Genomic DNA, 14,165 nt, shown 5'->3' with positions numbered 1-14,165 from the left:
GTGGTCAGTCTGTGATTATTTATGGTAATGTCAGAGATGAGAGTACCAGATGAAGTAGAGGGAGAGAGGAGCAAGGAGCTCTGAGAGTTAAATAAGACTGTGAATAAACTCAGACCCTTCAATTTGACACAATAGCTTCAGCTTTCCCTTTCACTGAACACTTTAATCAGAATTACTAACAAGGAAGAATATGGACTGATTGGGCTTCCATTACCTTTCATTTTTCCTGCCTACCCTCTGATGAGCAGTGAAATGATCAAAAGGCTGACAGCAGGAATATGAAAGAAGGGATGCAAAGGGCTTGTTACAAAAAGGAACATTATCCCTCTTTAATTATAGGAACAGGAGAGGCCAAGGGGAAAGGAACCAGTGTCCTTTTATTTTTTGGCTATCCCCTTTGAGGGTGAGATTTAACCCCCCCCTTTTTAATAATAAATTTAACATGCATCAACAAACATGAGTTTTCAGTATGCAAAGAAGAACAAAAAAGACGATTATATACAAAATGGTAAACTTGTTATATGCTTTTAAAAAGTGTATCTAAGTGGGGGTGCAGTTCGGTGACTCACTGAATTGAGAGTCAGAACTAGAAACTGGAGGTCCTGGGTTCATATCTGGGCCCAGACGCTTATTAGCTATGTGATTTTGGGCAAGTCCATTGCCTAGCCCTTACGGCTCTTCTGTCTTGGAACCAATACTCAGTATTAGTAAGGATTTTTTTTAAAGTGTATCTAAGAGATACAGGAGACTGACCAATAGAAGCCCAGACCTTCCAGCATACGTAATATGCTCTGCTTGTCACCAATCAACCTTGGAGACTTAGTCAACTTGCTTCAGGAAATGTGTGATATTATATACATGGTATATGGTGAATTTTAGAGTGAACTTTAGAGTACAAAGTATGCTTTGGCTATTTCTTTTTCTGGCTTTCTTCACGGAAAAGAACTGAGTGTGCATACAAAAGATCCCAACAGAAGAATTCAACCTCTCTCTTTTCCCTGATGGCAAGTGAGGAAGAAATGTTGTAAGCCTTTCTGCTGGCAGTCTCATTTTCCCACCTAGTCAGCCATGGGACAAGAATTCATGAATTGCATGGCACTGCTGTTTTGCCTCAGTGTATTATTTTCCTGATCTTACGTGAAAGAGTATAATAGGTAAAATGGACTGGTTATGACCTTGTAAGCTTCAGAAAGTTGACTGAACCTTCAGAGATCCTCATAGAAATCTGAGTTCAAAAATGATGCAAAGGAGCCCAGGAAAAGCCAGCCCTGAGGTGTGACCTCCATGATCTAGACCTTCAGTAGATGGACCCAGCAACCAAGATACCATGTTGTGCCATCAAGAAAATATTGCTTTAAGTTTGAACCTAGTAAATCGCCTTTTTTATATTTGAAATGTATTTTTATTTTTAAAAATTTATTTAATTAATTTAGAATATTTTTCCATGGTTACAAGATTTATGTTCTTTCATTTCCCTCTCCCCAACTCCTTCCTGTAGCTGATGCCTAGAAAATTGTTTTGTATATAGAAGGCACTTAAATAGTCATTGAATCAAATGAGTTCCCTCCAGATCTTGAGTTTTAGACTATTCACTTCTCAGTAACCTCAAGTAGGAAAATTCCATCACTTTTTTCTTCAATGATCAAACAGCTGCCATTATGGTTCTTTCACTCTTTGAATTTGTATTTCTAATCTATAAACAAGATATATACAGGTTAGAAGTAAGGTAACCTCAGAAAAGTGGCTGGGGAGAGGAGGAAGATCTTTTATAGAAAAAAGGCTTTTGGGTTGTCTTGAAGGAAGCCAGGGAGTTGTCAAGCAACCTCCATGTCTTCCTCTCTTGTGAATACTTTCTTTAATTAATAGGAGCCAGGGCCCCAATTCCAACATAATATATATTCTTAGAGAGTTGTCTGGTGGCATTGAGAAATTAATTGACTTGCCCATGATCACATAGCTGGCCTTTGTCAGAAGTGAACTCAGATTTTTCAGACTTCAAGGCCAGTTCTTTATCCAAAATGGCAGACTGACTCTGGCTGTCACTTTAGTGACACTGATCCATTTTATGCATTTTACCTTATGAGATGTGCTGACTCCTTCAGAGCTAGGGACCCAATTTATTTAGTCTGGGAAAGTATTGCTGGATGCTTCTGGATGAAAGAGAACTAGCATGTCATTACTATTAACTGGGCTTTTAATGTTGTGTTTAAGAGGCATTTAGTCTAGTGATCTACCATGGGAGAGTGGTTCATGGAAGGACCAAAGCATTCTGAATAATGTTTTATAGTGCTAAATGCCCAATAAAATCAATTCTCTCTACATTGGATGAAGCCAGATAGCTTTTAAAAATACAGCTATATTTTAGGATAAGAGATTGTCTGACTGATTGATGTTTGGATCTCTTCAAGTTCTCAAATCACTGGTTAAGCAGTCCCAAAGACTTCTAAGGGGAAAAAAAAATTGCTCAGTTGAGAGGATGTTACTATATCTAAGTCCTAGGTCTCAAGGCATGGGAAAAACTCATTAGCAGTTGTGGGCTGGGAAAGTCAATCAGGAAACTGGTGTCTCTTACCTAGGGTGCGAGTGTGTTTCAGTGGGAATCTCCCCTCCAGAAGCCCTACCCCATGTTTTAGTGACATGTCTCTGTCCTTAGTCTCTCAGTCTCACTATCTTCTGTGTGTTTTCAAAGTCCTACAGCACTTTGTCTCTTTCTCCCTGAGAGCATCCACAATAATTCCTGCTTCTGGAGTATTATCAGAACCCCTACATTATTTTTTTTAATTTTTTTAAACCTTTAACTTCTGTTTTAAAATCAATTTTAAGTATCAGTCCCAAGGCAGAAGAGTGATAAGGGCTAGGGAACTGGGGATAAGTGACTTCTCCAGGGCCACCTGGTAGGAAGTGTCCAAGGTTAGTTTTGAAACCAGGACCTCCTATCTCTAGATCTGGCTCTCTATCCACTGAGCCATCTAGCCCCTCCTTCTCCTACATTGTTTAGTTTCAGGATGATTTTACCCTGACATTATCCCCACTCCTACATATATTCCCATATATTCTGGCCCTTTGAAATAAATAAGAATATTTTGAATAATTTGGAGATATTAAATGACTTCTCCCATTTATCTGTGTAGTATTAGTGATTATTGATGCTATGATAAGAACTTCCCAAAGAGCAGAGAGGTCACTTTGTATTTGGGATTGGGTTGTGGTACTTATTCAAGCTTGGTGTTCAATTCCTGGCTTCCTTTAAGACAAATCTAATATCATCTTCTATAGGAGGTCTTTCCTCCATTTGTCCTCTATTCCTTGAGCCTTCTCATGTAATATATGTGATGTCTTCCCCATTAGATTGATTGCTCCTCAGGGCAACTAGGTGACTCAGTGGATAAGAATCAAGCCTGGAGATGGGAGATCCTGGATTTGAATGTGACCATGGACACTTTCTACCTGTGTGATCCTGGGCAAGTCACTTAACCCCAATTGCTTAGCCTTTTCAGTTCTTCTGCCTTGGAATCAGATACTTAGTATCAACCATTAAAAAAAAAAGAGTATAAGTTCCTTGAGGGCAGGGGCCATTTTGATTTTGCTTCTTTTTTTGTTTTTTACTTTTCTTTGCCTTCCTAGCTTTTGGCGCACTACTGGACACATAGTAAGCATTCAACAACTGCTTTGATCACTTGGCAGAACAAGCAAGGGAGAGTAAAGCTTTTCTTGTCCTGGGACTTGAAAAGTTATAAAGTGGGTGTTACAGTCAAAAGGCAAGTGCTCGTAATGAGAAAATAATAATAGCTTGTGCTTTTATGAAAGCACAGCTGACAAGATTTCAAAGAAGTTTGAAAGTTCCCTTTCTGTCGAGTGAAAGCTTATTCACCTTATTTCATCAACAGGGAGAAATAGGGGCTAAAGGGAAGGAAACAGGCTGCTAAACATCACAGGGGAACCCACACTTGATTAAATGTCTTTTCAGTCCCAGATGGCTTTCCAGAAATTCAAAATCTTCCAAGTCAGCATAAGAAAAGTCTTGTCTTTGGAAACCTACATGACAGGCTGTTTACAAGTGGGTTGAAGAACAGCAACCTCTCAGAGCAGCTGACTAAGTTTTTTAGGCATCCAAGGTCAGAATATCCTCTGGAGAGGCATCCAATATGTATACCTCTGAGAAGAGAAGCAACTTGGTGGTCTAGACCAGGGCTGGGATGAGAGGTGGGCAAAGTAGGTGGCTGCCTGGGATACAGTGTGTAGCAGAAAGAGTGACAGAGAATATGTTTATTTTTTTAAACCCTTACCTTCTGTCTTGGAGTCAATACTATGTATTGGCTCCAAGGCAGAAGGGTGGTAAGGGCTAGGCAATGGGGTCAAGTGACTTGTCCGGGGTCACACAACTGGGAAGTGTCTGAGGCTAGATTTGAACCTAGGACCTCCCATCTCTAGGCTTGGCTCTCAATCCACTGAGCTACCCAGCTGCCCCCTTAAAATACATTTAAAATGACACAAGTTACGATTTGTTCTATCACAAGTTGATGGTGCCCTAGGGTTGGAAATGAAAAGATTTGTTTTGGAACCTGTGTTGGATATTTGTTATCTACTTAGATAAGAGCTGGGTGGCAGGTGGACACCAAAGGAGGAAAGAAGCCCTGCAAAGGGCCTGGGAAGTTTCCCCTGTGCCTCCAAGAAGATGTTGTATGTGCAAGTCACATTCAGGTAAACTGTCTTGGCAAGCAGGCTGAGCTAGGTTGAGGATAACTGACAGGCATGGAACCTATTGGTGAATTAGGGGGATGTCTACCTCAGGCATGTGAAGACTTTCCTTTGTGGAAGAGGTGGAGGAGAACAATTGGTTCCAATGGACATGATGGTGGAGGAAGCAGGAGTTGTGGAGAACTTAGAGCTTGGTTAGACATGGAAGATACCAAAGTCACTTATAGCATGTTGAGTCATCATCAGTCATCTAGACTTTTGCCTTGCCATTGAACTTGGATGACTCTGAAAGAGGGCAATCCCACCTCCCTTTAATTCCAATTTATGCATGAGTCAAAAGATGTCTCTAGTGATGTCATTTTGGTCCTCTTTGAGTATGAAGTGTCTGTTTAGATATTTGCTATTTACTTAGTATCTATTCAGATACTATTTATTTGGTAAGTTTTGATTTAAATATTTTACTATTTGGGTCATCCTGGGCAAGTCATCAAACCTTTCTGAGCCTCTGTTTCCTTATCTCTAAAATGAGGACAATAATAACACCTGCTTTGTAGATGGGGGCAGCTACGTGGCACAGTGGATAAAGTGCAGGCAGGTCCTGGAGTCAGGAAGACTCATCTTACTGAGTTCAATAAGCTTCAGCTGTATGATCATGGGCAGGCCACTTACTTTTGTTTTCTTCAGTTTCCTCACCTGTAAAGTGAGCCGGAGAAGGAAATGGCAAACCCCTCCAGTATCTTTGCTAAGAAAACCTTGAAAGGGGTCACAAAGAGTTGGAATGACTAAAAAACAACTGAACAACAACTTCATGGCTCCTAACAATAGTTATGAGGTAATAGAAGTAAAATAGTTTGTAAACCTCAAATTATTATTTAAATACTAGCTATTATTATTATTATGAAACATAATAATTAGTAAAGAGGTAGCTATGACTTGGTGGTTAAAAAGCACTGGATCTGGAGTTAGGAAGACCTGAGTTCAAATCTAGCCTTGGGCAAATCACTTAAGTTCTGTGTGCCTAGGAGGTAGTTAAATGGTTCAGTAGATAGAAAGATTTGAGCATAAATCTGGCTTCTCACACTTCCTAAGTGACTTCCTGGGCAAGTCACTTAACCTCTGATTACTTGGCGAAAGGATTCATTGGATCCTCTGATAAAGGAAATGGAAAACCACTCCAGTCCTTGCCAAGAAAATTCAATGGATATCTATGGCCCAAAAGGTCATACAGAATTGGACATGACTAAACAATGACAAATATTATCATTATTGTAACGATTAAGAGTAGACCATATTGACCTATCACGTGGTTCTATGGGTATATGATTTGAGGTTTTGGTTTTAAAAGATTACTCTCTTACAAATATGAATAATATGGAAATAGGTTTTGAGTGATAATACATGTACAACCCAGTGAAAGTGCTTGCTAGCTCCAGGAGGGGGGAAGGAAAAGAAGAGGAAAATATTCTAAATCAATCAATCAATAAATTAAAAAAAAAGTAGACCATATAGTATAGTGGCCTGAATGCTGGCTTGATACGAGAGGATCTAGGTTCAGATCTTGAACTGAGTCACTCATCTTGACTTAGAGCAAATCTTTTTCTCTGTTTCTCAGTTTCCTCATCTGTGAAATGAGAGGTTTGGTCTAGACAGTCTCTAAGCTCCCTTCTGTCCCTAAATCCTCTAATTCAAAGGCTCAAATCCTTTGGCAAAGCACAGTGGGGTTGCTCTATTTTAACCTCTCCTAAGTACACAGAAATGCCTTGCCCTGGCTCTGTACAAGGCTGCGCTCATAGACAGAAGTACCTTGGGAATGTTGTTATTGACCAGTTTTTCCTTCTTGGGACTTGGTGCTTTTAGACATCTGGAGGGAAAACTCTCTTTCAGCTTTTCCCTCTCCCCCCTTCTCAGGGTTTCAGGTAGGTCACTGTCCTAAGCAGAAATAAAGAATTTGGAAGTTACACAACACATAGTCTCTATGGGATTCTCTGTGTTTTGTTCAGTCTGTCTCATTTGGTTTACTTTAGCACAAATGATTGCCTCTGTGTCATTCTTTCGTGTCACTCTCTCCTGCTAGTCCTTTCTTTGTTGTTTCCTGCTGTTTCTGTCTATAGTTTTAGGGGGTTATAGGAGTGAGTTTGGGGGAAAAATAAAGTCACATGTATTTAGGGCCATAAAGCATTTGCCTGGTGGGTGTTCCCTGAGTAAGAGTTCAGAGAAACACACTGGATCAAAAAAATCTTCCTTTCTATAACATTCATTGTATTCTATTCTTCCCTTTGAAGCCATACAACATAAGTCTAATGCCTAATCCCCATTCCATAGGAGAGATGTTGGGATATTTGAAAACAGCGATCATGTCAAGTCCTTAGTCACTGGGGGAACCTCACCAGTTCTTGTAAGAGAGCCCTGCCACAGATTCTAGACTCCCACCAAGTAAGGAAGGTACATTAGAAAGGCCTCCTTTCTTCTTTCAGCCCATTCCTGGTATAGGGACAGTTCTCCCAGGGGCACTCTGTATAACTCTAATAAACCTACTACTCACTTTCCCCTACAACCTTGGAAAATGGGGGAAGAGACTGAGAAAAACCATACATTTTAAATGTTGTTCCCTAGGATCCTCCTTCTTACAGAAAAGCAGCTCTAATGTCAAGGCCTTCTGTGGGTCAGCAACTCAAAACCGTCATGTGTGAGCCCCAACGAATGTATTTAACTTTTCTTGTCGTGGAGAGAGTTTTATCTCAAGCAGAAGATACTTAGGCAAACAGCATAGTGATCACAGATTTGTCACATGGTTATTCTTTCCTTCAGGTCACCACAACACCCTTTGGGAAGGACATACATGTAGGGATGATATAATATCAGGGGATGTACATGGAAGGCACATGCATAGGGAATATATGTGACTAGGGCACATGTGTGGAGGTCACACATATTCATAAAGGACACATAGGCAGAGCATATATGTAATACAAAAGTAACTTATATATCCATTTCTATAGCACTGAGGATGTCCTCCAGGATGCTGTCCCACTGTTTTCTGCTGTTCTTTGATGAATATGTGATCCCTTGTAGATGGGTTATAACCGAGCTCAATATTTCATTTCTATTGAGCATCATGTTTTCTCTTTTGGGTGTTTCCACTTTTTCTCATGGTTTCATCTTCTCTCTGTGCCCAATTTCTAGGTTTTATTTCTTTAGGGTTATCTGTGTGCTATCATTGACCTGTCTGCTAGCATACTGTGATTAGAAACTTCCTTTGGCCAACCATTCTGGAGGGCAATTTGAAATTATGCCTAAAGGGATATAAAAGAATGTATACCTTTTGATTCAGTAATACCACTAGTGGGTCTGTATCCCAAAAAGATAAAAAAAATGGGAAAGGACCTGTTCGTACAAAATATTTATAGCAGCTCTTTTTGTGGTGGTAAAGATTTGAAGCAGCAGTTCTCAACCTCTCAATTTGTAGCAATGAGAATACATAATGCATATCAGGTATTTATATTCCAAATCATAACTGTAGCAAAATTACAGTTTTGAATAGCCACCAAAGTAATTTTTTGGTTTGGGGTCACTGCAACATGAGGAACTGTTTTGTGGGGTCTCGGCATTAGAAAGGTTGAGTACCACTAATCTAAAGGAATATCCTTCAATTGGGGAATGGCTGACAAATTTTGATGTATGATGGTGATGGAATACTCTTGTGCTATAAGGAATGATGAATAGGATGATTTCAGAAAGAGCTAGAAAGATCTACATGAACTGATGCAGAGTGAAATAAGCAGAACCAGGAGAACATTATACTCTGTAACTGCAATATTGTGGCATGATCAACTGTGATAGATTTTGCTACTAACATCAATACAATGATCCAGGGCAATTCTGAAGTCTTATGAAAAAGAATGCTATCTACCCTCCAGAGAAAGAACTGTTGGAATAGAAATGCAGTGAAAATATATGATTTCTCACTTTTTTATTTGGGCATATGTTTTGGGGTTTGGGGTCTGTAAGATTATTTGTTTACAAAAAAGAATAATATGGAAATATAGTTTGCATGTTAATACATGCATAAGCCAGATTGAATTGCTTGTCAGCTCTGGGAGGGAGACAATACAGATCATATGACTTTGGAAAACTGATGTGGAAATTTGTAATGAAAATGAAAGAAAAATAGAAAAAAAAGAAACTTCCCTTAGGTCAACTGATAGTTCCTTAGTACAGGCTAAGAACCATAACATTTAGTTAAGGGCATCTGATTAAGAGCTACGTAAAGTACCTCCAAAGATTAAGTCTCCTTTTTGTATCTTATTTTAGGTTTTGAATCAATATCTATCATCCCAGATAATTATCTGTCTTAGGGTTAGAAATTGTTCGCAACTTCTGTTTGACTTGAGATGCTATGTCCTTTATATCATACTATACCATACCATACCATACCATGCCATACCATACCATACCACGCTATGCTATGCTATGCTATGCTATGCTATGCTATGCTATGCTATACTATACTATATTATGATTTTCCAAAGAAATGTACCGGAGCAATGTGGAGGCTCATTTTATTCCACAAAATGTCTCTAGATTGGCTTGTAAATAAATCCAAGCAAGAATAATAGCCATATGAAGATAAGGTTATTGTTCTCCGTGCTGCTGACCCACATTCCTTTCTTTATTATGTGTCAGCCAGGGGAAAGGGCGGTACTCTTCTGGAATTATTCTTTTATCTCCAATCTTCAGGGTGCATCCACAAGAGGGATAATTACTACTGAGGCTCACAGTATTCTATGGGTCTATGTTACTAAAACTGTCATGAATTCCCCACTGATGCAAATACCTTTTGTAGTCAATCAATAACTAACTCAATGCAAAGTTATTTCCCAAGACATCAAAATGTCTCTTCCTCCCTATTCATCTGTAAACCTGGTATAAACTCTTCCTCAACTTCACACAATATCAATGAGGAGTTAAGAATATCAGGAAAATTGGATTTTCCCAGGAAAACTCAATATCCCGGTTGGAAAATATACATCATTTCCATACTGAAAACAATAAATTAATAGTTTCATAACTCAGTGGATATTTGGCATATTGGGTGAACAGACCTCCAGGTTAAATAGAAAGAAAAGATTAATGTACAATTTATTATTATTATCATTATAATAATGAATTAATTATTAATTATAATCAATGTACAAAAATTATCTTTTTAGTTTAAATAATTGTTAGTGTTAGTTAATTTAATGATTGTGAGTTGTCTGAAGATAGGAGGTTCTGGGTTCAAATCTAACCTTGATTACTTCATGAGTGACCCTGGGCAAGTCATTTAAGCCCAATTGCCTAGACCTTACTACTCTAGTGCTTCTAAGATAGAAGGTATGGTTTTTTATGTTTTCTCTTCTTTTTTTTGTAATTTATTCATTTACATAATTTATTTATCAATTACATGTAATAATAAATTTCTACATAAATTTTCTGAAGTTCTATGATCCAATTTGCCTCCCTTCCTCTCTTCACCCCCCTCTCCAAGAGCCAGCAAGCAATTCAATCCAGGTTATACATGAATTATCAGACAAAACATATTTCCATATATTCATTTTTGTAAGCGAGTAATCATAGAAAACCAAAACCCCCAAACCAAAACCCAAATAAACAAGTGAAAAATCATATGCTTTGATCTGCATTCTGGTTCCAACAGTTCTTTCTCTGAAGGTGGATAGCATTCTTTGTCATAAGTCCTTCAGAACTGTCCTTCATTGTTGTTGAAAGTAGCTAAAGTCTGTCACAGTTGATCATCCCACAATATTGCTACTACTATGTACAATGTTCTCCTGGTTCTGCTTATTTCACTCTGCATCAGTTGATGTAGATCTTTCCACTTCTTTCTGAAGTCATCCTTTTCATCATTTCTTACAGCCAGGTTTTTTTAAAAAAGAATTTTTCAGTATAGCTTTTTGTGTGCATGTAATTCATGGGCATATTTGTCAGATCACTAAATGCCTGAGAATGCTTTAGGACTCAAAGCAATTTTGTAGGTGGCTTTATGTTTTAGAGCTACTTCTCAACTCAACTGCCAACATAATTTCTGATCTGACCTTTCCTCTGTAAAGATTAAAATTTAGGGAAACTGAGGCAGGTAGAAATTAGTTTCTCTCTGCAAGGAGTATTTTAGAGGTTTATTAAAGGTTGAGAATTTAAGAATATACAAGTAAGAAAAGGCACGTGCCAGGTGGGCCATGAGGCCCACCCAAAATTTCACTCACATCATGAGACACGTCTGTTTGCCAGCAGAGATAGGAAGTCAAGAGACCCAAAAGCCTTTGCAATCAGGTTAAATACCTCATCTCGTTCTTGGCCCAGGTGAGGTTACAAAGCATTCTGGGGAAGTGGAGCAAGGGCTTCTGGGGATTGAAGTCCAGAGTTCAAATTCATTTTTATACCTCCTAGCAAACTCTGGGTATTATTGCATTTGAATGCTTATGATGTCCTTCTGCTCTAACCTATCTGAGTTGAAAGATCCAGAGGTGGGGTGATTACAGATCAATTGGTACAAAGTTAGAACTAAAAGGAATAGAGGGGACATCTTACTCAGTTCCCTCATTTTATAGATGAGGAGACTTAGGCCCAAATAAATTAAGACTTGCCCAAGATCACATGGGTAATAAGGGGAGAGATGAAATTCCAAATTAAATCCTCTGACTATAAATCCAGCATTCTTCCCCCTGTACCACATTGTCTTTTCCTTCTGTCCTCTCTTCTTAATTGCCCACTTCTCAGGTGCTTGCAATCTAGTTTTCAATCTCAATATTCTAATGAAACTTTCTCCAAAGTTGTTAGCAAGGAATTTAAACTTTTCAACCTGATGGTCTCATATCTTCATCAATATTTCTTTGAATCTAGTATTTGTACTCTGTGGAGCCTTGATGAATATCAGTGATGAACCAGAAAGTATCAGACATTTTTTTCCTGGTTTGTTTTGCTTCAAAAATTTAGTTACTTCTAAGATGGATATTCCAAATAGGGAAAAGGTAATAGCATCAAGCTGCCATCTAAATGGAAAAAATGCTTTCTAAAAGTATTGTAATCCCTAAAGTATTTAAAATCTAATTAGGACTACACAGACCTTTTAGATTACAATTGATTTATCCCAATAATGACTGGGAGGCTTCACAGAAGTACTCCAGGCTTCAAAGGAGGGTAACAGGGGGTAAAAACAATTCACTAATCTATCTAACAAATGGAAGGTTTAATCAGATTTAACATCTAGGAGATTCAAAAGCTGGATATTGGAAAAGGTAGTATCAGCAGTCTCTTCTAGCAGTCCCTTGCATGTTCAGATTAATTGAATATCAATCATAGCTCAATATACTTGGGTCACCATACTTACATAAAAACTCCCTGGTGACTCCAATAAAAGGGCTTGCTGGAAGAGATGCAACTGTGAATAATCTCATTTCCTGCATTTCCCTAACATTCTTATAATCCTTAAATCTCATTAGTGAATGTAGTTTAACCACACATAAAAAGGAACATTTATAAATAAGACTTATTATGATAATCATATTAAGGATAAAAGTGGCAAAGTGTTGAAACAGATCTTACTTGAAGAGGTTTCCATAGATGGGCCACCATTTTGATCTTCCCCTTTACTGGATGTGGGGCCCATCCTGTGTTATTTAACATTAAAAAAAACTTGATTCTTTTATTATTTATTGTTCTTTATCCAAGTTTCAAGGCACAGATGGCATGCTCATCAAAACTGAATATCATTAAGTTGGGAAGAATAGTTAACACATTGGATACTAGCTTTGAATATCTTAATCTAGCCATGTCTCCTCTCTACTCAATAATCTCCAGGCCAGATTTGACCTTCAGTTTTCCTGACTCCAGGCTGAGGGCTCTATTCAGTGAGCCACCTAAAGAGTCCAGAAGAGAATAACTAGGATGGTGACACTGTGGTGAAAATTTATCATACTAGTACAAAACTCCAAGCTAACTAGGTTTATTGAGGGGAGGCCAGTGTCACAATAAAGGTGGACTCTGGTCAGGATTAAGACCAGAGACCCTGAACCATAGGAAATAGCCTTTTTTATGCCAAGAAATCTGATGACACAGTGATAGAAAATACAATAAAAATCAAAATGGAATGGATGCAAAATCTTTCACATGGGCAGTTCTTAATTAATGACAAGTGCTGATTAAGCTAGAAAGTGTAAAAAATAAATCACTCTAGGTGCTAACTTATGTCCATTATTATAGCTGACCTCTCCAAGGCCTCTGCAACAGAAGTTTGGGGGCTAATTGTTTTTCTGCTGACAATTATTATGAAATACTGGGTGTCAGCAGTTGGGTGCCACCTGACTATCTTGTTATACAAAAAAGAGTCGTCCTCCACCCCCTCTCTGACTATTCTCTCATACACAGAGAGGGGTGTGGTGGGCTAAGTGGAAATTCTTGGTTTATGAGCTTAAGGTTAAAATGCTTGTAAACAAGACTTGATATCACCCTAAACTGTATTTTTTAAGGTAATGTTTATAATTTTTATAAAGCAAACTATATTATTTGACTATTGACCTAAAACTAATGATTGTGCTATTAAAATAATCATAGAGGCTAATACTATTATAATCATACAAAGGGATAGGAGGTTTCACACTCACAACACTGTACCCCATAAGCATTGACTGAAGGAAGTGGGGATGCTTAGCCTAGAGAAGGAATGACTTGGAGGAACGGGATAGTTGAGTTCGACTTGTTTTGTTTGGCTCCAGAGGGTAGAGGTATGGGAGTAATGGATGGAAGTTGTATTAAAAGCAAACTGATTTGACTTAAACTTCCTACCAGAACTCTCCCAAAGTAAATGGGCCACTTCTAGAGGATTTGGATTCACCCTGCCTGGAGGGTCTCAAGCAGAGTCTAGATGACTATCCTAAGGACCACTTGGTCTTGTCATCAATCCTGCAGCTAACCCTCCTTTATGCTGTTTCCTTCAATTGGAGTGAGCTCCTTGAGAGCATGGATCTTCTCTTCCTATTTGTATCCCCAGGCCTTAATCCAGTGCTTGGAACTTAGCTGGTGCTTAATAAATGCTTTTGATGATTTATTCACTTGTCAGGTAAGTTATTCTCAGTATTCATTTTTGGGTAGAGACCAGTATTTGCTAGTATTATCTCTCCTTGCCAGATTATAAGTCCCAGGGCAAGAATTACCTTTGCTATATGATGCTTGGCACATAGTAGGTGATTAGTAAATGTTGATTGGTTAATTCCAGCTCTAAAATTGTGTAATTAGGGGAAGGAAAAGAAAGATCTGCCTTGGAGAGGAAACATCTCATGCTTTTTTTCCTCTATTTTATTTTGCGTAGTGATTATATATGAGTGTACCAGCCTGGATAACTGATATGTTTCAGATATGGAAAAATAAATAAAAATCTGACATTGACATTTTTCCAGGTATTAGGTTCTTGGTGC

The sequence above is a fragment of the Monodelphis domestica genome, chromosome 4 (assembly GCF_027887165.1).
Source record: "Monodelphis domestica isolate mMonDom1 chromosome 4, mMonDom1.pri, whole genome shotgun sequence".
Classification (NCBI taxonomy): Eukaryota; Metazoa; Chordata; class Mammalia; order Didelphimorphia; family Didelphidae; genus Monodelphis; species Monodelphis domestica.
This window is presented reverse-complemented; position numbering follows the sequence as displayed.